Source organism: Tamandua tetradactyla, chromosome 13, assembly GCF_023851605.1.
Source record: "Tamandua tetradactyla isolate mTamTet1 chromosome 13, mTamTet1.pri, whole genome shotgun sequence".
NCBI lineage: Eukaryota > Metazoa > Chordata > Mammalia > Pilosa > Myrmecophagidae > Tamandua > Tamandua tetradactyla.
This window is the reverse complement of record NC_135339.1, coordinates 44,985,952-45,013,669: the sequence shown is the minus strand read 5'-3', so window position 1 is coordinate 45,013,669 and position 27,718 is coordinate 44,985,952. Positions and strand designations below refer to the sequence as shown.

Below are 27,718 nucleotides of genomic sequence, written 5' to 3'. Positions count from 1 at the left end.
AAATTTTCTAAAAATGGTCATGATGGTGAATACACAACTACATGGTGATTTTTATAAACTTAATTGTGACTTAAAACTAGTGACTGGGTGGCCACAATGGCTCAACAGGCAGAGTTCTCACCTGTATGCCAGAGACCCAAGACCCGGGTTCATTTCCCAGTGTCTGCCCATGTAAAAAAAAACCTGGTGCCCATCCTGATGCTATTTTGTGTAAAGAAAAAAATGAAGCTTTCAAACTCATTTTATCTTCCTATTCCTAGATGATATATTTACTTACATTTTGCCTATCTATGCACTGATCATATACTTTGGATGGATTATATGGTGTGTGAAGATAGCTCAATAAAACAAAATAAAAAAATCAGTCCTTAATTCTGTAACCAAATAAGCCACCTTTTATCATGACTTAAAATTATATATATATATATATATATATATATATATATATATATATATAGCCCATAAATGATGACTGTGTTTATATACATTCACATTTTATGTACACATGAACACAGATTGATTTACTGCTGGATGTCATTTTAGCAACCAAATGGATAAGCAATTAAAGGATAAATTCCATTTATCTGAAGAAATTACTCTTATGATGATATTTTAATTGTCAAAGACTATAGCGTTAGTTGCAAAGGAAGACAGCTGGGGCAAAGACTCGTGTCACCCTATTCCTGTAATAAGCATCAAAGCAGTGTCTAGGTCAGTGCATATCAAGTTCCTTTCTACATGACTTAGTCCTTTACCTGGTGAAATAAGTTTCCCTTTTCTGAAATCTTGCAGTTGTTTATGAAAAATACATACTTTTGATCACCCTGGAGGGAGAAAAAAGAAATTATTAATGAGATGACCTTTACTCAGACTTGGATTATTTGCCATTACTGTGATCATTTTTTATTATGATATGGATAATTATCTTGAAGGAGAAAATACATTCATGGTGCAAAGGGATGAACCAGACAATATCTGGGGGCTCCTTTTGACTCCGAAATCTTAGATATTTTTCTTCCTTTAAAAAATAAGTATAAGAATTGAAAATATCTTATTTCTCTGTGATCAAAAACAGATTATCATAAAAATTGCTCCCTTACTTAATGCCCCACTGATAGTGGTACAAAATCTGATAAAACAAGGGTATATCAACTTTTTTGGGGGAATTTAACTCTTCTTCCTACCACTTATAATCTTTTCATTATCAAAAGCCATCCAAAATTCTATCGTACACCTTATGCAAAAATTAACTTAAAATGTATCAAAGGCCTAAACATTATAGCTGGGACCATAAAACTCTTCAAATAAAATATAGGGAAATATCTTAAAGATCTTGTGATGGGAGGTGGCTTTCCAGACTTTACACTCAGAAAGCATAAGCAATAAAAGAAGAAATGGATAAATTGAATCCTCTAAAAATTGAATATTTTTGAGTCTCAAAGTACTCTGTCAAGGAAATAAAAGAACAACTTACTCAATGGGAGACAATATTCAGAAACCACATATCTGATAAGGTTTAATAGCCAGAATATTTAAAGAAATCCTATAACTCAACAAAAAAAGACAATCCAATAAAGAAAATGAGCAAAAGACATGGGTACTTTTCCAAAGAGGAAATAAAAATAGCTAAAAAGCATATGAAAAGATGCTCAATTTCACTAGGTATCAGGAAAACGTGAATCAAAAGCACAATGAAACACCATTTCATACCTACTAGAATGGCCATTATCAAAACAAACAAACAAACAAACAAAAACCCCAGAAAACTACAAGTGCTGGAGAGAATGTGGAGAAATAGGTACACTTATTCACTGTTGGTGAGAATGTGGAATGGCGCAGCCACTCTGGAAGGCATTTGGCAGTTCCTCAGGAAGCTAAATATAGAATTGCCAATGACCCAGCAATCCCATCACTGGGTACAGACTCAGAAGAACTGAAAGCAGGGACATGAATAGATAGTTGTACACCAGTGTTTATAGTAGCATTATTCAAGATTGCCAATAGATTGAAACAGCCCAATGCCCATCAACTGATGAGAAGATAAACAAACGTGTATGGTATATACATACGATGGAATATTATGCAGCTGCAGGAAGGAATTAAGTCATGATGCATGTGAGAACATGGATGAGACTTAAGAACATTATGTTGAATGAGATAAGCCAGAAACAAAAGGACAAATGTTGTATGGTCTCAATAATTTGAACTATAATGAGCAAACTTTGGGAGTTAAATTTGAGAATGTAGTTTATCATGAGATAGAAAGAGGGTAGAGATTGGGCAATTAAGCTTAAGGAGTACAGAATGTTTTATAAGATGTATTGCAAATGTTTGGAAATGGATAGCGCAATTCTGTGTGATGGTAGCACAATAATGTAAGTGTAAATAACAGAGCTGAGTGTGAGTATAGTTGAAAGAGGAAGGGTAAGGTCATATATGACCCCTGGAAGAAAGCTACAGGAGAAAACCTGAGACTGTATGATTTAGCAAAACCTATAGTGGATATGACAATGGTTAATTGTACAAATATGAGAAGGTTCTTACATAAACCAAAACAAAAGTATGTCACTATTACAAGGTGTTAATAAGAAGGTGTTATATGGGGAAAATTATAATTAATGCAAACTAAGGTCTAGAGTTAATAGTAACATTGTAATATTTTTTCATTAATTATAGCAAAGGTACTGTACCAAAGCTAAATGTCAATAAGAGGGGGATTTTTTTTCAGAAGAAATGTGAATGTTCTAATATTGACTGTGGTGGGGAATACCTAACTATGATGTGATTATACTAAGAGCCATTGATTGTACACTTAGAATGGATGGTCTGGGGTATGAATAAGACTATTTAAAAAGAAAAGAGCCAGCCAAAATGTTTAATATCATTTTTATGTCTCTGGAAGAATGTGGAAACTAGATATATTTTTAGTTTCACTTGACTAGAATTTGAATTCACTTTGATTTGATCTGTATCAATGGCATTTTACAAAAATTAGACCATAAGCACTATGGATGACTGAGATAGTACAGAAGCTTTTTAAAGAACCAGTGCAAAGTCTCTTCTCATTTCTGTCTTCTTAATATCTTAAAAGAAGGAACTCATCAAATTTATATGCAAAGTAGGTGGTTATTTTATTGCTTAGCGAAACTCAGAGACAACAGCGTTCCTTTATTACCAACCACAGGAAACGGACATCCAAGTCTAAATTGTCTCCAATTTGAGAAGAAAGCACACATTATGATGCCTGTAATAGTTTTTAAGTTTGCTGGATTACTTGTCTTTTACGGTTGGCTCTTCTTGAACACATCTTCAAGAAGTTGGTAATAAGTCTTGATCTATTTTGAAATTTAACCTGAGTTAAGGACGAGATAATAACCCTGAAGTGCAATACAGCATTTAAGATATTATATCCCTAAGTTCTCCTTGGCTTTGTAGCATGGAACACAGCTCTGTGCAGGTTGCAGGGGAGGGTGGAACAGGACCCTCAGCTCTTGTCTTAGTTTTCCTTTGAAATCAGTCAGAGAAATAGATATTCACTTTTGTTTCTTTTTCAATGTTTGTTTTAAAAATAGCATGCACTCTCCAAACTGTCAATTCATATGTGTTTAATGAAGGCCCTCCAGGTGTCCAGCACTGAAAAAGGCATGCGGGCTTGTTTCCTGCCTACAGTTGCCAGATAAAACACAGGACATCCAGTGAAATTTGAATTTCAGGCATATAATAAATACTTCTTTTTAATAGAAGTATGTCCCATGCAATATTTGCTAAATCTGTATTTTTACTTCCTCAACCTGGAAGTGTCTTCCTCCAGAAATTCACAATTTGGTAAGAAAGAAAACTTTATATTGGAAGTCATTAGGGAGCAACATAAGAGGGCATGTAAGTTCAAAATTGTGTTGATCACTTCTTTTTTCTCCTGTTGCACAAATAAATGAGCCTCATGGATAATTAAGATCTGTAGCATATGTTTGGAGTTACGGGGAGTTCCTTGTTGTTTCTCCAGTTTCTTTTAAATTCAAGAAAGCAAATTTTAACAACTTTTATGAGAATGTTTTTATTACAAAGATAATTCTGAAACCACTCTAGTCACTATATGCATATATATATTTTTTCTTTTCTTTTTTTTTTGGCATGGGCAGGCTCTGGGAATCAAACCCATGTCTCTGGCATGGCAGGCAAGAACTCTGCCACTGCGTCACTGTTGCCCACCCATCATCCTTCAGCTATTATTGGTAACAAATTACTTGCACAACTGAACTTGCCACATTAGTGTGTGTGGTTAAAGAAGCTTGTTTTATCTTTAACAAGTCATTGAATATCCTGGTTCCTCTGATCAGTGGGATCCACGGAATTCCAGAAAGCTTCATTTGGAGTATTAAACTGGGTTGAGGACTTGAATGTATAGCTAGGATTCACTTGAGTGGCAGGATTGAAAATTTGCAGTAGGATAGCCATTTCCTACTGGAAGAACCAGAACAAGTTACCTAGAAGTAGAAAAATCCTCTCAACTTTAAGGTCAGGCAGACCAATAGATGAATTAGTTAAACTCCTTTTTGTATGAAGTAGAACATTTAGGTAAAAACCTAAACATGAGAAAATACCCAAGCCTGTATTTTCTCTTATCTATTCTGCTGTATTTTAATTGCTAAGCCACAGTCAAGAAACTTAATTTATAATGAAATCTAAACTGTTAATTTAAATTTTTTAGATTCTGCTAGTTTGAGAGCCTGAAGAATGACATTTTTGCACAAAGCCTGCTGAGCAGTGAGAGCCATTTGGGAAATTTTCTCCTATCTCTACAATGTCTCAAAATGTTTGCAGTATCATGAGAAAGATTATTATATGTTTTTTTTTTCCAGAAATAATCTCTGTAAATAATCACTTGAACTTTTAAAATGTTACATTTTATCTCGTGGTCAGAATGCCCTAAATGGATTGCCTGGGAAGTATTGAAGATCTTAAAAGTAGCAGTCTCTCAAACAGCACTATGACAATGCCTGGACAAATTCTTATTACTTAAGTTAATGAAGTTCGGGCTCTTAAGAGTTCATGTGCCGTAGATTTTCATTACCAATGTGTCATTCTCCAAGGTTGTCTTTGGGTATTTTCTGACAGTCCAAACATTCTGCTATTTATGGTTAAGCTTGATTTAGAAAACACAAATAGAATAGGAAATGCATCTAGCTTTGTGAAATAGAGTATGGCTGGCATAATCACTTAGGCTATATGAGCCTGGTAGAAACTATGGTGAAATGACTGAATTTATACAGTGTAGCATGGCTTTAGTTGTTGACATGTGTCTAGATTCCAATGGTAATTTTAGAACATTAACATAGGGAAGAACACAAATGTTGAGTTCAGTGCTTCTGGTCTCGTATATGTTCCCTCGTATAGTCCATTATTCTCTCTTTAAACTCTTGAAGAGGACTGAAGATGTTCAAGTATCCCTCAGAACAATAAAATTATACCAAGAAAGCCATGCATGTACCATAGGTCATCATTTTTATTCTCTAGGATAGCTGGGATATCTATCATCTTTAATCTCTAGGATATCTCACAAATAATCTTGTGAGAACACGTGAGTGTATACGTGACCTCTGCTGGCATTCTGCAGTGTCTACTGTGATGATAGGGCAGCATCCTGTCCTTGTTTCATCTTTGAACAATGACCTTTCAAAGTTGCCCAGGTGTGGTTTGCTTAGGATTTGGCCCAAATCTCACTGTCCAAGCAGATCACATTTTGCTTTGTCAAGTATAATGTAGCCAATCCTTTCTCTTTCAGCCTTCTATAAATAAACAGGGAAAAAGAATACAGCTAGTTTATTTCTCTTCTGATATTGTTCACTCAATTGTTCTAGAGTTAAAACCTGGCACTAGTCCCTTCACCAGATTCTAGCTTATTATTATTATAAAAAGCTGCCTTTTGAAAATGTACATGAGTAATGAACCTAATTTCCTTCTTCTGGGTTAAACAGCCATTATTATGACACTGAAAGAGTCTAGAGTAGAATGTTATATTAATTTGCAGAAACAAGGATAATTTTACTGAGTACATTTCTGTATATAATCATTTAATCAGAAAGGCATCACAGGTCCCAGAGGGGGCGTGGCTAGTGACATAACCATAACCAAGAGATGCAGTAGGCAGATTCTGGAAACCATCTTCTTTCCCTGAACAAAAAATATGGATACGCCTTTTATTCTCCCATCCTGCCATTTTCCTAATAAGATGGCTGCAGGAAAGCTTGGGACTAACTTCTAGAAATGTTTCTATCCAAAGTGAAGACAATAAGCTTATTTTTCCAAGTTTTCTTGGCCAGGAAAATATGTGTTTGACCTCTGCTGACTGAGGTCAAACCCACTATTTATCTAGATATAAAATGCCTTATCCCCCCAAAAAAGGCTTTACATGGTATTAATAATAACAATAACAGCACAACTCCCCATTTGAGGGTCTTATAAACACAGTGTCAAAGAGCTTCGGATAGTGGTTCCTTGTCTCTGCTGTCGCTGTCCTGTACCCCACCACCTCCTCCTCCTCAGTGTCTGAGCTGTGCATCTTGAGAGCAAAGAGCAGAGCCATGATGCACCTTGTTGGTGGAAAGCGTGCACTCATCAGCTTTTAGAGGACCTGGGCATGGGTTGAGGATGCCTGTGCAGCAGAGTTCTATTTTTTGATAGCTATTGAGACTCTTCCCAGTTCACACAGAGTTCTATTTTTTCTTTAAGTTTTGTTTGTTTTCTTTTATTTTGCTTTTAGAAAGATGGAGGGAGGGATGGAAAAAAAGGGAGGGAGTAAGAAAAAATATTATTACCCTGGGAAAAAAATATATGACGAAATTAAGGTAAAGGGGAAATGAGGGAATGCAGTAGGAAAAGTGAATGAAACCAGAATCACGATCTGTTGTCAGAGTTCCAGTATACCTCTTAGAGCTGAGCTGTAGTTTGGAGCTGTATTTCCCAGCACATAGTAGACAAGCACTCAGTTATGCTATACAGTATGCATTAGACAAACAGATTGATTTGTCAAAAGTAGCATGGTTTATTCACTTTGCCATTACCACCCAACAACAGTCTACCACAGCTGCAGTGTGGTTATTCTCTGTCGTCAGTTACAGTCAGAACTGCATGTTCTGGAGGGAGGTAGGATTGCCATCCACTCATGAAACTTGGATTACCTAACAAAGGCAGGTGACCGAACTGAACTTCATTCCACTGGGCTGAGAAAGAACCCAACCAGGCATGGCCAAGAAATAGCCACTCATACCAACAAGTGCTGGGTTGTCCCAGAGATAGTCTTTTAGGTATCTCACTGAATCTTTCTCAGCCTACGAAGTAGTATCATGGTCCATTTTTGCAGTTAGGTAAAACGAAGCTTAGTGAGGTTAAATAATTTCTCTAAAAATATATATCTAGCAGGGAATATATATTAGGCAGGCATCTTAGGCAGAGAGGATCTCTGGGTAGAATGGACTCCAATGCTCGTACTTATTCTATCACACAGTACAGGGAATTGCAGATGGAAAGGGGAAAATGTGGTAGGGAAAGGATTTTATAGGTGCAATTTCATATGCATCTGCTTTAAATTAGGTGATTTGTGTAAACCAAAAGGCACACTGCCTAGCACATAGTAAGTGCCCAAAGATGTGAGCTGTTATATTACAACTTTGTTTTAATAATTTTGCTCCCTTGGGAATGTGATGACAGCTTGTGTTGACACTCTTACTCAGTGTTATAGGCTTTGTAGATAACCAAATATAGTATAGATTGTCATGTTTATTCTTTTTAACATTTCTTAATAAAGATGGTAGTTATTCATGTTTTAACTACTCTATGCTTTGGCACTCGGGGTAATTTAAATTTAATTTGGGAAGTTACTAGCTGAAAGATGATCTTGGTTGTGTATGCCAATGGGAATGTCATAATTTTAGGCTTTCTCCAGATATAAATAGTTTGTTCTTGAGTATCAAGGTGAAATGCCTGCATGCTGAAAAGTTTCCTGGAGACATTTTTGTGCAGTGTCATTTGAGAGTCCACCACTCATGTGTTAAGTCGTTTGGACCTCTCCCTAGGTACCTCCAGGATCTGGCTCCTGCCCACCTCTCTAGTCTAATCTCTTATTACTCCCTGACACTCATTTAGTGCTCCAAAGACACTCTACAGAAGAGTTTGTAGTTCCTCCACTACTACTCAACTCTGTGTGTACTCACAGGATCCTCTCTGCCTAAGATGCCTGCCTAATTCTCACCCCACTCGACCATACCCTGTCCCTTAACTTACCTGGATATCTCATTCTTTCAAACTCACAATCATCAGTTCTTCCAGAAAGCTATCCCTAAACTGGTCCCTAACCACAAAGCACCAGCTGCTCTATTCTATGTTCAGGGCAAAGCATCACACATTTCATTTTAATTATGATGACATTTTACTATAATTACTTGAATCATTTGCATTTTCCTTTTTCCTGCCCTTTGCCTAGATTCACATTCTATGTATGAAAAACTAAAGCCTTAACTGCTACTGCAAGAAAAATAATTATCCATGACCCAGAACAGTATGTCATTTCAACATATTTGGTGTTGGTGATCCATATCCTTACATGATAATACACATTGCCTTATTATTATTATTGTGGTTTTGTAGACTTTTGGGAAAGGATATAGGCAAGAAATAATACCGAGGAACTGTTTACCTGCTTAACCATGACATCATATCAGGGAACAACTTTTCAGGCTTTCCTTATCATCTCATTGAATTCCCATTGAATCATAGTGGCTTCCTGTATCTTGTTTCTTCCCACATACTACTTAACACTGCCAGAGGAATCCTCTTAAAGCTTATGAGGATACATTAAAATGTAGAACTAAATACAATAGATATAAAATAAATAATTAAAATGTATAAATATCACAGCCTAGTGTTCTCTACTATTCTCTACCTGTTACAATCTGGCCCCAGCCTACCTTTTAAGCTGAATAGTCAATATGTCCATAGTCTAGTCTGGTTCCAGCAAATCCGAATATCTCAACCTACTCCAGCGTTCATGCTATCCCCTCTATTTAAAACCTTTTTCCTTCTATCACAACAAAAACAAATGCATCAATATTTTAAGATCTAATAAATATCTCCTCTTTTATATAACCATTCTTAAGGCTTCTGTCTCACAGTTTCTTTCCTTTCCTTCCAGATCCATTCATATATGCTTAGGTTGTAGGATTTATCACTTTTCCACCTTGTATTTTAGTTATTTTTGCATTTTCCACATAAACTCTCCTACCTTCAATTCTTCCCATCTGCAAAATAGAGATAAGAAGAAATATGCAGCACATGTCTAATAGTTACTGTTTTGATTTGCAAGTAACAAAACCCAACTCACCCTGGTATGAGTCAGAAAGGAGCCCACTGGGTGGATAATGAGGTACCTTATGTGCCCGAGTTTCCTTGGACCTAGTGAAAAAAACTAGAACAGCAAATTGAAACAAGTATGATTCTCTCTCTTATTTGAGCTTTTCTGTGCACCTCTTTTTCATTCTTCTTTCTTGCTGCCGACTTGTTTTCTCTGCTTTTCTATCCATAGGGTAGAGATGGCTCGGCTAGAACTCCCAACTTTTTTCTTGTCCTCAGGTACCACTGAATCTGATAAACCAGTTCCCCCCTAATGAGGGGTCCAGCCTTTGTCCAATCAGTTGTAACCAGAGAGCCTAGTGGCAAAGAAAATGTTTAGCTCTCCTAGGTGGGCTTGGAGTAAAGAACATTCAGAGAGAAGGGTGAGAATATAGTTATCTGGAAGGAAACTCTCAAAATGTTTCTATTATAGGATTGCTGTGAGGATAAAATAGGATTATTTATGGTATAGGCAGGTGGTTCCTAAAGATATATTCTCTGGCTTTTTGGCCTTGAGAAAATTGCTTAATTCCCATTTACCTCATTTTCTTCATCTGTCAAACTGGAAAAGTATAATAGTAAGTAAATTGTAAGTTTGTTGTAAAAATTAAATTCAAATGTGTAAAATCCCTATTTCAGAACTTGGCACATAATTAGCCCTCAGCAAAAACATTACTTAATATTACATAACATTACTTGTATAGTTGCTAATCTATGGTGAGCATGAAATAGAGGTTTATTTCTAACCTCCCACACTTGCCTTTACTAACTACACATTTATTGAGAATAAGGATGACGCCTTAAAATCACTGTATCTGTAATGTTGCTTAACATGGTTTCTTATACAGTTTAGCCATAGTAATTAGATGGATGAGTGGATGGATGAGTGGATGGAAGGACGATAAAAATTGATCCTTTAAATACATTCTGAATTAGGAAAGCAGATTCAGCTGGTTCATAAAGGATATTAGCCCATAATCTTAGGGACGGATTAAAGAAAATAAGTACAGCATTTGTTTGATGGAGTGTTATGACTTTATTCTAGAGATTGGAATAATAGACAGCTATGACTGTCTGGTAGTGATATGAGTCCTTAAATGTCTTGATGTTGTGATTATGACTGAAGATGGCATTTCTGATGGTGCAAGACTATTGCTGTACTACACATAATTAAAATCACTAGATATGTTCATTATGTTCCATTAAGATACTCTTTAATTAGCAGGATATTTGCTGTTTAGCCTTTTAAAATCTAGCAAATCTATGATGTTTCACTGAACTGCAAATTGTATTTATTGAGTATTTTCTTTTGAGCCATTGTAGATGTAGTTAAAGTCTACAGAAGTGATTGTTGAGTCACTAAATAATTAGCTTCTGTATAGATTCCATTTTTTGCTAATGCTGGGAAAGCATTACTTAAGCTCTTGGGCCTGATTAGACCATCCTCCCTTTGAATGTAGGCACATAAAAACACAAGAATGGAAGAAAATAGCAGGGCAGTATTCTTTAGGCAACACTAGACTTGAGGTTGGATGAATATAGGTTCATGTCTATGATGTTACCAGTTAGGATGGTCAAGTCAAGTGCGGGTTGAGGAATAACACCTTGTGACCACAGCCTTAAGATTGGCAAAGACAGACATTTCCAAAAGTCAAGGAGAGAGCCACATTGGTAGAAACTACACAGTCATTGGAAACAAATAAATCTGTGTTATAACCCAGATCTGCCACCTTTTAGGTATATGACTCCAGGCAAGTCCTTCAATACCCCTGGGTCTCAGTTTCTTCATCTGTTCAGGGGTTGACAAACATTTTCTGTAAAAAGTCAGGTAGTAAATATTATAGGCTTTGCCTGTCATATACAGTCTCTGTTGCATATTCTTTGCTTTTTTATTTGTGCTTTTTTTTTTTTTTTACAACTGTTTAAAAATGTAAAAACCATTCATGGTTTGGCTGGTTTTGGCCCATGCACATGGCTTGCTGATCCCATATCATTGTATGATTTAAATATATCACTTTTAAGCAGCAGCCCATTACTTGGCACAGAGAAGTGCTGAATAATTGTTGGTTCTCCAAAGTATTAATGCAGCTTAATATTTTGATCAGTTTCTATTATGCCACAGCTGTGATAAAAATGGTCCCACGGTGTTCCCATATGTGCCTCTGGGTTATCAGTTTTAAAATCAGAGTAACAATCCATGTCTCTTGCTAACTAACTGCCTCCCACTCTTTCCTGTAGGTGCTCAGTTGATGCCTCTTTACCGGTAGGAAAGGTGATACTGAACCAGAGTCTCAGTATCCGTGGAGGGGTGGCTCTTGGTGGAGCGTGATGATGAAGTGTAAAGCAGGAGCACAGTCAGTCCTGCAGGGTCCAGCTCACGTAGAGCAACCAAAGATTAGTTTTCCAAAACATCTCTCAGTAGCTGTCACGTAAACTGAGATGTGATTGGAGCATTGAGTAGGGGGAACAATGAGAGCCACTGGGAGGTATGAATCAGAAAAGACTTCTTGGTGATGCTAATATTGTAGCTATTAACTTTATGTAAATATTGTTTTTCTTCTTACAATTATCTAGGAAAGATTCAGTGGTTTTCCCTAGCAAATTCACTTTAGTCTCTAAGAGCAAAGGATAAAACAAAATAAACCCAAGGCAGCAGGGGAGCATATTGGCCTCACACTGGATCCTGCTAATCCTGTTTTTCCTCCTATTCAGAGACTTCACATAGACTTATATATGTGGTAAAACAGTCTGCTGAGTTTTTTTTTTTAAGTAAACAGATAGCAAGTTTATTGAATATGTGTGTAAGAGAACGCACAGGCTCTCTCGCAAGAAAAGAGGAGTGAAAGGCAAGTGGCCCTGGCCATGTGGGGACATTTGCTTGTATAGATTAGCTTTACTTACTTCCCCTCCCTGCTCCTTATTCAGGCCTCTTTCTCCTACCCTCCCTTCTCTCCAGGGTGGTGCCTGGTGGTAGATTTGGGTGAATTTGTTGGTTGGATCCTTCTCCATAGATGATTCCCTCAGGTAGGGATCATTTGGCTCTAGATGTTTTGGCTGTTGGCAGGTATTTCCCATAAGTGGGCAGTCCCCAGCCCTGTGTCTGTGGGGACACTGGCCCTCAACTGTCCTTGTTCAAGGGCTACTTCCCCTCTCAGGTCCCTGTTCTAGCCTGCCTCAACTACCCCCTCAGAGAGTTCTTGCCCCTTAATCTTAAGGGTTTCTGAGGGACAGAGGTCTGTTTTCTGTAGCTGTTTCTTGCTTGTCAGGGGGTATAGGCCCTGCCTGATGGGGCACGGAACTTTCTGGCTGTCTCAGTTATGTTGAGAGGGGAGGTGTCCAGAGAGGCAGTTAGAATGGCTGAAAATCTTCACATCAGCATTAGTTTGGTGTGAAAAGCTTCTAGTCTTGAAGAAATAAACTTGGTGAGAAGCTTAAAAATGAAAGGCTGACCAATGGCAAGAGGACAGAAGTGAGTGGGCTTAGGAGAAGCATTAGCCACGGGAGACTGGAGGGAAGGAAATAACCATCTTTTAGGTTCAAGAGTGACTCTTAGCTGGGTAGCTCATTCTTGCTCAACTGGAGAATAAGAGGGAGCATGTGCCAAGTTAAGGGGTGCAGCAGTGAAGTTTAGGAGGAGCTTGATTGACTGAGCTGCAGTTTTGGCTGCTGTGTCAGCTCAGTTATTCCCTCCAGAGACGTTGGTATTATTTCTTTGATGGCCAGGGCCATGAATTACCACTATTTTTCCATTGGTAAGAGCAAAGCATTTAAGAAATTGGTAGTGTTTAATTGGGGTTCTGACTTTTGTGAAAAAGGCTCTTTTTCAGACAGCTCATGAAGATGCAGGACTAGGAAAGCATATTTGGTATCAGTGTAGAGATTTTTTTTAGCCTTTTCCTTTTTTCTAGTTCTAGAGCTTAGGCGAGGGCAATTAGTTCTGCTTTTTGTGCTAAAGTCCCTGAGGCAGGGCTTTGGCTTCTCTCTAGTTTGGATGACTATTGCATACTTTGCTTTCTTTCTTTTTTTTTCGTTATGAAGTTATTTTTAGAAATAAAAATATTTGAGAAATTAGTGCAGAAGTTTTGTCCTGTATTATCTTTACACATTTACTAGGGTTAGGTTAATTAACAGGTAGAATGTAGCTTGTATACTTGCATTATTTCTCTTTCCAAGTCCTTTTTGTTGAAGATGAAGTTCTGACTTATAGTTGATCATCTGTACTTTTAGAGAAGCTTTCTCAAACTCTTCACAACTTTTCACATCCATCCAGGGCTTGTACTCAGCAATTGACTTCAAAACTCACTTTTTCAAATCTTCTGCAACTTCCATATACATTCATGAATGGCAGTCAGTAATAACTGTAACAAACAAAGTTTATTTTCTTATTAGAAATGTGTCAGTTCAAAGAGTTAACACCTTGCAAGACGGTGCTCTGAGGCAGTTGAAGGTCAGTACGGTATGTTGCTAAGGCATTCTTAAGGATATGGGGATTATTTCAAAAACCCTTGGGGCAGCACTGTCTAAGTGACAGGCTGAGAATTTTATCCTTAAGTTCCTGCCATTGAAAAGCAAACAGGTATTGAGAGTTAAGTGTTTTGGTTTGCTAAAGCAGCAATGTACCAGGTATGGATTGGCTTTAGAAAGGGGTGCTTTAGTTGGTAAAAGCTGCCAGAATGCAATACATCAGAAACAGAATGGCTTTTAAAAGGGGGAATTTATTAAGCTGCAAGTTTTCAATTCTAAGGCAGTGAAAATGTCCAAACTAAGGCATTCAGGAAAAGATACCTTTATTCTAAAAAGGCCGATGGGTCCAGAGCACCTCTGACCGCTGGAAAGGCACATTATGATGTCTATCTACTAGCTTTCTCTTCTCATTTCATAAGGCTCCCTAGGGGTGTTTTCTTTCTACATCTCTAAAGGTCTCTGGCTGTGTGGGCTCTGTTGGCTCTGGTGCTTTTTCTAAAATGGGTCCCTCTTAAAGGGCCCCATTAAGCAACCCTACCTTGAATGAGTGTAGACACGTCTCTATGAAAACATCTATTCAAAAGTTACCACCCACAATTGGGTGTGTCACATTTCCATGGAAGCAATCAAAATAATCCCACCCAGCCATACCGAATGAGGATTAAAGAGCATGACTTTTCGGGTACATGACAGTTTTTAAATGGTACAAGGGGATTTATTAAGTTACAACTCTAAGGCCATGAAAATGTCCAAATTAAGGGATCAGCAAGAGGATACCTTTACTCAAGAAAGGCCAATTGCATCTGGGGTTTCTCTATTACATGGGAAGGCACATGGCAATATATGCTGTCCTTCTCTCCCAGCTTCTGGTTTCAAAATGCTCTCTCAGCTCCTATTTCTAGTTGCTTTCCCTCAAAGCATCTGGTTCTTCACTTAGCTTCTCTGGGACAGACTTAGAGAAGTCATCTCTTAGCTTAGCATCTCTAAACATCTGTGTCTTGGTTTCATCTCTCTGTTCTCTGTACTAGCTCTGGGCGCTCTTTATCTCCATGAGCTCTTTCAAGGACTCCAGCAAACTAATTAAAACCCACTTGAATGGGTGGGGTCACATCTCCATCTAATCGAAAGCTCCCGCTCACAATTAGGTGGGTCACATCTCCATGGAAACACCTAATCAAAAGATCCATCTAACAATAGGTCTGTCTCCACAAGATTGGATTAGAAGAGTATGGCTTTTCTGGGGGTATTATAACAGTTTCAACCCAGCAGAGGGGTACAAAAAATGTGTATTCTAAGATTTAGGACTGAAAATCTGAATGCAGACAGGGGCTATTTTGTGGACTCGCCCCAGTATGCCTTTATTCCAAAGGGATGGGTTTATTTGCATAAGGATTTCCTTTGGGATGCTAAGAGGCTTCCCTCTAGTAGGGGCCTTGGGGAAAGCAAGGAGTAAACACTAGCTGGGTTTTTTAGTCTTAAGGTGGCCCGCAAGGAGTAGAGAGGATCCCTCCCTAGAAGGGGGGTTCGGCATTCAGGGACAGTGAGAAACTGATGGGACACTAGAATGTCCTCAGACCTACAAAGGAGAGGGGTAGTGTAGGTTTTAGTTTTGGCTTTATGCCAACTCCCACAACGCGTCCCAGTGGAGGGAGGCCCAGAGTGGCAGTTTAGGACAAAGTGGCTCCAGTGTTAAGAAGATAGATAATTAACTTCTGTCACATCAAATGTCACCCAGGCCTCCTCTAAGTTGGCCAGATGTGAAGTCATCAGAGCCATATGTGGCCCTGGGCACCCTCAGTCTTTTTTACTTGCAGAGGGCAGGACTCAAGGGGCTTTCCTGACCCCCCGCCTTCAAGAGACAGTGCAGTTCCTGGGCCTGAAGCCCAGGTTGGTGGCACCTGGAGCAGGTCCCAGTGGGTCTTGAGGTCAAGAGTTGTCTCAAGGTTTCTGGCACCCTCTTTGCCAGTGGCCCTCTGACTCACAGTTGAAGTCTGCTGAATTTTTAAAGCCATTTTTATGGTCCATATATAGCCATTTATCATTTCTCTTGTCTCATTCCTCTCACTCATTTCTCTCTTTTCCCTTATTTGCTCTTAGGGTTTTAGCCATCACAAATCACTTACCTTCCCTATACACAAGAAACTTATGCCTTTTCACAGGTTGTTTCTAGTGACAAGATCACCCTGCTTTCACCCCTGACAAATTTCTACATGCATATCAGTTCTTATCTGAAGCATCACCTCTTCCCATAAGCTTTCCCTGGTCTTCACCATCAATTCATGGCCCTCTCCCACCTCACCCCCCAGTCAGCTTTGGGACCTTCCCATGTGTTATAGTGTCCTACCTCTTACTTGCCCTGATCACCCTGCCTTATAGCTGTAATTCTTGGAGGTCAAGGTTGTTGTTCTTTATCCCCGCTATATAGCAAGTGTATTTAGGATTGCCAGATAAAGTATAGGATATCCGGTTAAAATTTAATTTTAAATCAACAATGAATGGCTTTTTACTATAAATATGCCATTGCATGGGACATACATAAATTAAAAAATTATTTGTTGTTGATTTGAAATTTCAGTTTGACTAGGTGTCCTGTATTTTATTTGCTAAATCTGTCAACCTTACTTTATTGCATAGATGAATGAATTAATGAAATTCTTTTCTGTAACCATTTTCATTAATTTCAACAGGTTTCAGACTATATTGAGATGAAGTCATGAAGTCATGTAGATAATTTCATCAATGTGATCATTGATTGCACTTTGAAAACAGATTTTCTATACTAACAGAAGGGATTTACTCACTATGAATTCTTGAAGAATTCCTAGAATAGAAGCATGAGAGTTATGAAGGCTCATCAGTAAGTGAACGAGTGTGAAAAGAATCTACTGGGGTAAATGTGCTATAATAATGAAATTATTATTATTATCATTACACAATAATAATGTATGGTGAGTGACTGCTGTATGTCTGAAACTGACCTAGATGCTTTATATATATACATTTACTTACCTATCTTCAGAAAATTATCCCTGATCAATATTGTTATTCTCCACATTTTGACATACACACATACAAATAACTTTAGAAATGAAATATCTTCCCCATGATCACACAGCTAAAAAGTGGCACAGCTTGTGTTTGAATTTAGATTAAGTTACTCTTGAATCTGCTCTACTAATCATTGTGTTCCACTGTCTCAATATAAAAATTTACCATGATTTGATATATGTGGTTGTGTTTGTCAGGGTTCTCTAGAGAAACAGAATTAACAAAAGATCTGTAAATAGGAGATTTATAAAGATGTCTCATGCAACTGTGGGAATGGAAGAGTCCAAAATCCATAGGGCCAGTTTATGAAGCTGGCGGCTCCAATGAAGGGTCTGGACAAACTCCACAAGAGGGGCTCACGGGCTCACTGGCTGAAGAAGCAGTGAGAGTCTCCTTCCTCCAAAAAAAAAGAAACACCTTCAACTGACTGAATTATCTCATTGTGGAAGATGTGCCTTAGTTGATTGCAGCTATAATCAGCCACAGATGCAATCAACTACCTGATGATTTAATCAACTAACCACAAAATATCTTTGCAGCAATGGTCAGTCTAGTGCTTGCCTGACCAGACAGCTGGGCATAATCATTTGGCCAAGTTGACTCTAGAACCCAACCATCACAGTGGTTGATATACCTTTTGTGATTAAAGTATGAAAAATCATTATAAGGAAAAAATGTTTCTCAATTACTAGAACAAATATTAAAAATTCTCAAAGCAATATTAAATATAATTAAAGCATATGCATGGATATTTATCTGAAATGTTTGTGTTTATGGATACATACAATTGGCAGCTTAACCTTCTAAGAGATCCAAAGCACTACCCTAACAGTTGTTAAGGGTGACAACTTAAGAGTCATATGTCCCTGCTGATCAAATACCTTCCTTGGTTTGTTATATCATTCCCATAATTGCTGTCCATGAAAGGGGAGCAAAAGGTAATGCTGTAAGTTACACTGGAGGATACTGGGTCAAATATTTCCATTTAATCTACCTGCTAAGCTTGTATCTCTTCTGTACTGTCAGACTAGGCCAATATAAGTGAGCTCAAGCCCTGATAGCTCAAGCTAGGTTTTGGGTCAGCTAAGTATTGGACGGAATGTTATAACCACAATGTCAATGCAGACAAGGCCTTCAGGGGGACTAAAAGACCTCCCTGAGCTCTTTACCCAGAAATTACTTGTAAGAGGCAATTTCTATTATTTCAGGTATTAACTTAAAAAATTTATTTTTATGGCATGCAATTTGAATACGTAATAAAAATTCAAAACTTATAAAAATAACCCTTCCTTCCTCTGTCCTTTAATCATACATTCTTCTCCCTAGATATAATTTTTTCTGATGCTTCCAGAAATAGCCCATGCATTTAAAATATATGTTTATTCACATGTGTGTATTTGTGTGTGTATTGCACATATACATGGTTCTGCACCATGTTCTTTTCACTTCATATTTTGTAGAGATCCTGCATTTTAGTATGTACTAAATGAGTCCTTCCTTAGTCTTTTTAATGTGTTTTAAAAATATTCCATTGCTTCTTTATGCAAAAATTTTAACCAATTCCACATTAATGGTTATTTAGGTTATTTCTAGTCTTATTACTATAAATAACATACTAGTAATAGCCCTTTAAAGCCCTTTTTTACATGGGCAGGCACCAGGAATCGAACCCGGGTCCTCTGGCATGGTAGGCGAGCATTCTTGCCTGCTGAGCCACCGTGGCCTGCCCTAAAGCCCTTTTTTTTAAAAAAAAAAAAAAAAAAAAGCCCTTTAAAATCATTTTTCCATATGTGTAAATATATATAGAAAATAAATAAGTTCAAGTATAAATTAACAAATAGTGCAAAATTGACTCTACAAATTATATTAGGTCCTATTCTTGTTAGCTATGTATTCAGTGCCTTTGCATATTTCTCACTGTGAGATGTGGCATATTCTCATATGTTTAAAAGCTATTTCTCTTTCCTTGTCTGTGACTGTTTGTTCATACCTTTCGCTCACTTTTTTATTGGGGTGTTCTTTTCTATGTTCATACTTACTTGTAGAAATACTTTACTTAGTAAGAAAATTGGGTCTTTATGGGTAATATGAGTTGCAACTCATTTTTCAGTTTGTCCCTTGGTCTTTCAAGTACACTTATGTTTTTTTTTTCACCTTTATAGTAGTTTATATACATATATGGTTGAATATATCAGTCTTTTCTTTTTAACTTTATGTGACATGTCTTATGAAGGCTTTGCATTAGTCAGGGTTCTCCAGTGAGAGAGAACCAACAGGAGATGGATGAATGGATAGATGGATAGATATTATAGGAATTGGTTCACATAACCATGGGGATTAACAAATCCAAAATTGGGAACTCTGATGAAAGTGAAGTTTGATTCCCCAGCAGAAGCAGGCTGCCTAAAGTATAAACATAAATTCTTCCTTCTGAATTCCTCAGTTCTGGCTTTTAAGACCTTCAAGAGGAGAACCCCTCATTGCTGAAAGCAATCTCCTTTGTTGACTGTAAATGTAGTCAACTGACTATACATGAAAATCCAACTACAAAATACCTTCACAGTAATGGTTGGGTTATTGCTTGCTTGACAACTGGACACAATAACCTAGGCAAACTGACACATGAACTGAAGCATCAGAGGCTTTCAACTACAGGGGTGTAGTGGTTTGAAACTATATATCCCAGAAAAGCATGCTCTTAAATAAATCCATGCCTGTGGGGGAGTAGACCCATTGCAAATAGGATCTGTTGATGAGGCTACTTAAGGTGTAACCCATCTCATTCAGGATAGGTCTTAATCCTCTTACTACAGTCCTTTATAAAAATGGGATGACTACAAAGAGAGCGAAAGTCATGTGAACAAGAGGCTGAAATTAACAGAACCTAGAAGAGAGAGAAAACCATGGAAGTAAGAAGTTGACAACAATGAAACATGAAAGAGAAAGGAGAGATCAGCAGGTGCCACTGTGTGCTAGTTCAGAATCACAGGCAGCCAGTTTTGGGAAAAAAGCATTGTCTTAATGATGCTTTGGTGTGGACATTTTCTTAAACTCAAAACTATATGCCTATAAGCTGATAAATTCCCATTGTTCAAGTCAACCCATTTTATTATATCTGCTTTCAGCAGCTTAGCAAACTAAAACAAAGGGCAAAAAGAAAATGTGTCCATATTTTCTTTTAGTATATTTATGTGTCATTTTTACTTTTAAATCTTTGATTTATTTAGAATTTATTTTGATTTGTTTAAGCAGCCATTTTCCCACCGTAACTCACTGTATGACATTCTTAGTTGTTTACTCTTTCTCTTCTTCTAGAATAAAAACTCTTCGAGGGCAGATACTCTCACCTCTTCTATTCCTTCTTGTATTTCCTGTGCCTAAGAATAAATATTTGATGGTTAAATAATGAATCTAACAAAATACGTTTAATTTGTCACTTTACTTTCTGAAAGGCAATACACCCCTTGGGAGAGGAGATATGAGAGAGCATTTTTTAGATGATTTAGATATTTTAATTGTACAATGTTTTTAAACCATTTAAATGCTTACATAGATGTATAATTAAAATCACAAATATGGGGCAGTTAGGCTAATATATCAAACTTCTTGATAAAAATTGATATATTCAATAAACCTAATAAACCAAATAAACCTATTTGGTTGTTCTAATGCCAGTCTAGGAGTTGTGATTGCATCCAGTGGTTTGACTAGCACGTTGTATTCAAAATGGTCTTTTATAAACAGCCATGACTTTTCTTTCTTTGCCAATTAAATTGCTTCTTCTGTTTCTCTTTGATTCAAAGTTAATCTCCAATTTGGATGAAATTTTAGCATATTCATTATCAAAAGGAAAATTAGTTGTACTTAATTCTTAAACCACTAGAGAATTTTGTTTAGAGAGCTGCCTCTTTATTCATTTTATACTAATTAAGATGATATTAGCAATAAAATATCTGCTAAGGGGATATATTTTGATATAACCTAAATAGTTAAGACAAAGTGGGAAATATTTGAGAAGCAAGTACCAAAAAAAAAATAAAGGAAAGAAATTTTTCAGTGTAACACTATTATAAAATTCTGGATATCTCTCTTCCCTAAAACAGCCAATTAAAATCTCAATTATAATTTTTAATAGTTGAAAATGTTTCATAAACATAGATTACCTTGTTAAGTTCTGACTTGATAATATATTATTTCAAATGACCTTAAATGGTTTCATGTGAAAACAGATTTTTAGTCACAGATAGAAAATATTACTATGAAAATCGCTATATCCATAACTGCCAAGATATGTCACTTATGTATTGAGGTGGTAGATCACGATTACAGGCTGATAATAAACTTTTCTATCTAAAAAAAAATTATCCTTGCTTTCAGGCCAAATCACTTTAGGACACTGAAAGCCATGGTCATTAGAACTTTTAAAACGTGACCACATATGTGGCATACAAACTAATTATAGAGAAGAACATGCAGTGATTTCCATCCCCATTTCACATGTGAAAAAGCAAAGCAGAATTTGACATTTTCTCAAGGTCACACAGCAAGTTGGTAATAGAACAAGAAAGAAGAGACACCTTTCTGACATGTATTTTCAATTCTCTTCTGGAAAGAACACACTCCTGGCTTGAAGGTACTTTAAATGACAATCCTATGAAACATGTGACAATGAAAGTTAACATTCATTTCATGTGTGCATCAGTTGAGGTACATCAGTTTCAACTATCATTCCAGTATACTTTTTTCCTTTACTTTTAAATAGGAAAAATTGAAGAATAAATTTTTGGCTATATAGAATGCAGAAGAAACAAACAAAAAAAGGAACAGACCAATGCATTATTTTATTCCCTGAAGTTCTCATTACACATGACACCCATAGAATAATTTTTCTATTGATTTCTTCTCCCAAAACTCAAACTTTTCTTTGGCCGATCAATTACAAAATTACATGCATCACTAACTGAAAAGTAATACCAACCACCAGATTTATCTGAATCCAGATTGTTTTATGAATTATGAAGGAGAAGGAAAGAGTTTAGAGGAAAGTAGAAGTTTGATTTGAGTAAATGAACAGAGCATTTATTGTTTTGTACTCCAAGTTTGATATTTTTTAATAAAGTAAAAATCTTTCTGCTCATTTTTCTCATTAAATTAAAATACTTCTCACTCAGAAAAAGGCCAAATAGGTCCCTAAGAAAACAATAGCAAGTACAATGTCTAAATATATATTTCAAAACTAGTAATAAAACAATAACAGGTAATAAACAAGAACCACAAGCACTTCCCTATCTCTGTAAAATCCTCCCTATAGAGACATTCTTTAAATTTGTAAGACTTTGCTAAGGACTTTAATATTTGAAGCCAGAGTGCAAAGTAAATACCATTTGTAGCCTACGAAAAAAGAAACTAATATTCGGAATTTCTTCAGTGGTAATTTCTTACCCCAGCTATAATGGAATGTGAAGAGAATTATCTATAATGACTAGATAGAAGGAGACAAAGCCATGAATCACATCTTAACATTCAGAGAAATACATTCAAATATGCAACATGGAAGAAAAATGGATTATTTTTTAAATTCAGTCCCACTAGTGCCACAAAGGGAGGCATCAGAAGAAACAGCAATATATATCATCATCCTTCTGCAATTGCTTTTATCTCCTTTCATTTAGATTATAGTCCATGTATTGATTGAATCATACAAAATTGCCAATGTTCATCCATTTTTGACCTACAAAAATGGCAATTTCATTTGGTTCAGTCTAATAAATGACTATGTTCATTGTCATTGAAGCATGCCACAGAATGTGAAGTTTATATGTCACATAAAAAATTCATTATGCTATCAAAACCCAGCAGAAGTAATATGAAAAAAGAACATGAAAATTGAATTCTCCCAACTTCATCATTCTCTTTTTAGTTACTATTACCCTTCCATGGATATAGATCCAAGAGGATATATATTCTGTCAGGAAGTGAGTTGATGTAATGAATGGAAATATCTACCCATGTGACCAGCAAGAATAAACTTGGTAGTTACTTCATGCATAACACATAATTTTCTGCCTAGAGAAGCATTCTCTTTGAGGGCTCACACATCCCTATTGTTAATGAGAAACCACAGATTGCCTCAGATGGACTCAAGAAAATGGATATGTATTAAACAAGTCTATATTGATCATGGACTTGCTGTATAGTCTTGCTAATACATTGATTTTTTTAATGTAATTGTAGCTTCAGTCCCTCTACATTCTATATTGTAGGAATCTAAAGGATAGGAATCATCTTTTCTGTTTAGATGTATGCTTCAATATATGAATGGCTATATAATAACATCTGCTTTAATATGTGGCCAGGCCATCAGTGTTCTCAAATTATAAAACAAAAATTATTTCCTTGGAATGTTATTCCATCGTTGCATACAGTGTTTCCTCTAATTGAGCTTGAACTTTCCAATTGATTTTATGATTTTCACTTGATATAACAAAAGAAAAGGGGGTTCACTTAGTTTTTATTTAATACATTAAATCCTTTGTACAGCCTGCAGGCTTTGAATTATCGAACTCCTGTCTTCCTCTCTGGCTTCTACTGGCCTCTGGATTCTTTTCATCAATCCCTGAAGAGTGAAAAAAGTGAATCCAATCGTTTGATTCAAGGTGAATGCAAGGATGGTAATACCTTGTACCAAGATAGGGAGACCTGGGAAAGCAGTGGTTTCGAGGTTAGAGGAAAATGAGTTAGGTTTGAATTGTATGTTGAAATGGGACTTCCCAGAAAAGGCATCTGGTAGGAGAGAGGTTAAAAAAAAAAAAAAATAGAAATGAAGATTTGGAAGTCATTAATATCAAGCTAATTGTTGATGCCATAGGATTATCTGAGATATATCCAAAAAGAAAAATCAGAGCAAGAAAAAAGACTAAAACCAGCATATTTCAGTGAACTGGGGAAGAAGACTCAGGAAAATAAATTGAGAAGGCTATGTCAGAAAAGAATTGGGAGATTAATTTATTTTAGAAATTTAGGGAAGGTTTTGAGAGAGTTATTCAAAAGGGTCACCTACAACTTAGATGTCAGAGGACCTTAAAGTGCCGGTGACGATGAAGTTGATGATGCTAATAGTTCATGTTTATTGGTTGCTTACTTTGTACAAGGTATGGTAGGCAGGCACATAATTCCTTGCATATATTAATTCATTTTACCCTTAGCATATGAGTTGTATTAAAGTGTTGAAGGTATGAATCATGTTGTAATAGCTTCATGATCCACTGGGAAGAAGAGTCAATGAATAACCCGATATGGCTGTTTCTTAAAGAATCATTATCTATACCAGGACTCAATTTTTAAGCAGCATAGTCAGATTTGCCACGAATTTGACAACTCTAGTTCAAGATCAATTCAATACTATAATTTCATTTTAAGTGGTTCTTTGATGCTTATCAGATCCTATCAATTTTGAATATCCTACTCCTTGTACAAGACCGCCTTTGATTTTGAGATGAAAAGGATTTGCTTTGTCCTTTGAGAACCAGGCTTAGCTAGGGACTTAGATTGTTGCACTTGACAAAGAATGAAGGACTCCAACCCATGGATTGCTGTAAGCTCAAAAGCAGTTGGAGCAGTATCAGTTTCCATGAAAGCTGGCGCTGAGGGAGTGCTAGAACTCTGTTGACAGCAGTCACATTGCCTCAGAGCTGAAAAGGGAGAGCCCCTACTCTGACAGCTACTTTGCATGAACTGTGTTCTGTTTTGGCCTCTTATACTTCTGCACTTTTCCCTTGAGATACCACTGCAACATAGAGTTCTCTAGTAGCCATGAGATACAAGAGAATTACTCCAGATTGAGACGAGTCGATGTGAATCCTTCCTATGGACTATTCAGATACTGACAGTGACTCCACTTTGGGATACAGCGATGATGAAGATTCCAGTGATGACGTTCAAAGAATATCAGAGTCAGTGCACAGAAAATTTTACTCACAAATGTCTTTGATTTTTTTTTTAAATGCTCTGTAATTTCATTGTCAAGGATTTCTAACACCTCCAAAAATGCTTGAAAAAATTACTAAACTGCATAGCTTTGACTGTCATTATTCATTAATTAATTGCAAGTTTATGTATGAGTGAAGTATTTGTTAATCCACCAAACAGTAGCTATCTTTGCAGTACTACATATGTATTTTTTTTTAATTGTCTAATCACTGTCACACTGAAAGCAACTAATATGCAGGTATTGAACTGGATGAACATGAGATTTTATTTTTAAAGGCAATGTATATGTTAGACCTGGACTCCTAGGTAATATGTATATACATTACCTGTAGAGGAGCAAACCATGTGCTAAGCCTTCAAAGGCCACATATGTTTGGTGAAAATCCATAGTTAAGTAGGTTGGAGAATTCCCCCCCATCAACGTTCCTTCAAAATCTCACACAGTTTTTTAATCAAAATTAATAAATACTCTGATGTGCCAAAAAGCAAAAATTAAAGAAAGCTCAAAATTTAAAAAAATACTACCCCTCCTCTTTCCCCTTTCCCTACCTCTAAAAGAGTATCGCATGAAACTCCTGCTAACTTGGGAGATGGTCTGTGTGAAATTAGTGTCTTAACAGCTATCTTGGGACAGGGATGAGTTAAAAAACATGGATTTATTAGGACCACTATTACATGAATATATGGTATTTATATTTAAATCCAAATGAAATTTGTTTTTAGCCTAGTCCTTGGACCTCCAAGGGAAACAGACATACACAGTAAGCCACAATATTAACTTATATCAGTAATGTTCTTTCATTAGAAGTTTTTACCATCACTATTAAATAAAGAATAATTATATGCAGTACGAGGTTAGACTATATTTTGTTTCTTGTAGGAGCTGGCTCTCTGAGTGCAGTGCAATGGCATTTCTAGACATTTAATAGACTGGCATAAAGGCCTTAAGCACTTTAGTATTTAAAAAAGCAATGACAATGTAATGGCAACATAATTCTGGCATTAAATAATTTCCTACTCTTATGCAACACTAATACAGAACAACAGAGCAGGCCTAGGACGTAGTCACGGGCAGTAATTTTAAGAATCAAAGTGGCTCATTCGAATAGCTTTGCAACTGGATACCCCTAAACACTAGTGCCATTTTCTTTCACAAGTAAATATTATTTTCATAATGGCAGACAAAAACTATTTTGACTGTTTACTGCTCGAAGGTTTTTCTGCATTCAACTGAGATTAGAAGTGTTATCTAATTAAAATTTGATCATAGTGTGTATTAGCAGTGTGCTGTTATGGAAAAATCATGGGTTTCTGAGCCAGTCAGATCTGTGTTTAAATTCCAGCACTGCAACTCACTAGGTATGTCTTACTTTGGGTGCATTGCCTAACCTCTATCACCAAATGTAAATGTGTGATAAAATGTCCGTCTTTTATTTTCTCTGTTAGATGACATTTGTACAAACTCTTGAATAGCACTTGGACATATACTAGGTGCTCCATACATGGTAAATAGTATAATTAATTGTTTAAAATTATGTTCCCCTCAGTGCTTAACATATGTCCCTTTACAAGGTATCATGCCTGAATCTAGACCGGTAACTTACAAAATTTTCTGATAAAAATATTATCCTATGTCATTTTGTTGATCTTTGATTATTCTCCATATACATTTTTAAATTCAATGTGAATTATTTTGTTACAAGAAAACTGCATCAATTTTAAAAGTATTTGCACTTCAGAGTAGATAATATAGGAAAATGTGAAAATACTGGAAATGTGTGATGAAGATATTTTTAAAAATCTATGTGCACAGAAAATATTCATAATGAAGCATTATTTTACATGTATAGCAGTTTTAAAGGCTTGATGATGTAGAAATCATCAAGATGAAAATATATTTTAGGGAAAGCCAGATTTATTATGATGTTTTCCATAAGGCTATGATGGGTTTTGTTTTTTCTTAACCTGGCCGCAGTATCTCGTGACATTTGTTGCCACGAGCAACTTCCTAGCAACGTCATTCATACAATTTATAACCAATGTTTTCTGCCTATTGTGTTCTCTGCCCCCAAATTTCCCAGTGAGAAAGTGATAATATATTTTCTGTCTACTTCTCTGAAACAAATAGACAGTTTCCACATTGTTCTTGGGTCAGCGTGTTTTATAAAACATCAGACACAGGCTCCAGAGGGACAGACGGGACCGTGATGGGCATGAGAAGAAACGGAAGTGATAAGTAGCACAAAACACTCACTGTCTGCTTTCTCTGTGCCAGGCACTATGATAGTCTTAACTTGGTCATCAGGTTTAATACTGCACAGTGAGTAGGCACCCTTACCCTTCCCACTTACAGATGAGGAAACCGAAGCTTTCACGTAGCACGGGAGTGGTGTGGCTGGTACAAGACAGTGTGACTCTGAAGCCTGAACTCAAGGCTCTGGCATCATGCCATTCCTGCGGTACATACTTACGAAGCCCCTCCTACACACCAAGCATTTGAGATAAAATGGGGAACAAAGTGAGCTATTGTCCCAGCCCTCATATGGTTTAGTGGAAAGAGAAAATGTCGTTCACTAAATGATCATACAAATAAATGTGTAAATTACAAAATGTCATAGGTGCTTCGGCAGAGAGGTACCTAGGGCCACAAGAACAGATAAACAGGGAACATGACCAGTCAATTCAGGATGGCATGCCAAGAGCCTTTGGGCTGAGGTCTAAAGGGTAAGCAGAGGTGACCTAGACAAGGAATTAGTTTCTTCCTAGGCCTTTGGACTCATAAGAACAATTCAGGGCTGAAACGTGATGTGTTTGGTAATTGAATGGAGCCCAG

At 36.7% G+C, this 27,718-nt stretch overlaps 1 protein-coding gene and 1 long non-coding RNA gene across 5 annotated transcripts in view; one reads left to right on the top strand and one right to left on the bottom strand.

Annotated features, from left to right (window-relative positions):
* The window catches only part of PRKG1 (protein kinase cGMP-dependent 1), a 1,184,353-nt gene that overhangs the window by 1,034,447 nt on the left and 122,188 nt on the right, over window positions 1–27,718 (top strand). The gene's annotated exons all lie outside the window — the stretch shown is intronic.
* LOC143653918 (uncharacterized) overlaps window positions 12,483–27,718 on the bottom strand; it is a 67,718-nt gene continuing 52,482 nt past the window's right edge. For all 3 annotated transcript variants that reach the window (XR_013161611.1, XR_013161610.1, XR_013161612.1), the window contains 2 exons: window positions 20,171–20,273; window positions 12,483–13,742 (listed from right to left, as the gene is read on the bottom strand). This is a non-coding gene — a long non-coding RNA (uncharacterized LOC143653918). The remainder of the gene's footprint in view (window positions 13,743–20,170; window positions 20,274–27,718) is intronic.